Raw genomic sequence first — 551 nt, 5'->3', positions numbered from 1 at the left:
AAGGAGGAGACTAAGGGGTGGACGATGATGGCCGCCGGTAAAAAAGTTTCTAACGCAAGAGAAGTGAGATGATTGATGAAGATGGGGTGACAAACAATTCAGGAAGAAGAGAGTGATTGATTAAATTCTTTTGATAAATTAAGATTGGAATGATTAATTTTTTAAAATAACTGTTTAATTTTTTTATTTAAGTAATTTAAAATTTTTTTTTCTTTATATTAAGATAAATTTAGAGCCCATTATTTACGTTATTTATATTCCTCGCTAGCCGAATTGGTATGTAAATAAGCATTGGATATGGATTCCGAACGTTAATGACAAATTCAAAATAAACGAAACACAGCGGGAAAGAAGGGAATGACACTGGCATTGATGGTATATAAACACACAAGAGTTGAAAGCAAGAGCCTTCAGTTTTGAAAGAAGACTAGAAGAGAGAAATGGAAAGGAGCGTTAGCAGAACCCACAAGAAGCCAATGAGCCTTAACGACTCTCATTATCGCTTCCTTCAAGACCTCTCCGCTCATCCTAAATCCAGACCCTCTCCATCT

The sequence above is a fragment of the Arachis ipaensis genome, chromosome B03 (assembly GCF_000816755.2).
Source record: "Arachis ipaensis cultivar K30076 chromosome B03, Araip1.1, whole genome shotgun sequence".
Classification (NCBI taxonomy): Eukaryota; Viridiplantae; Streptophyta; class Magnoliopsida; order Fabales; family Fabaceae; genus Arachis; species Arachis ipaensis.
This window is presented reverse-complemented; position numbering follows the sequence as displayed.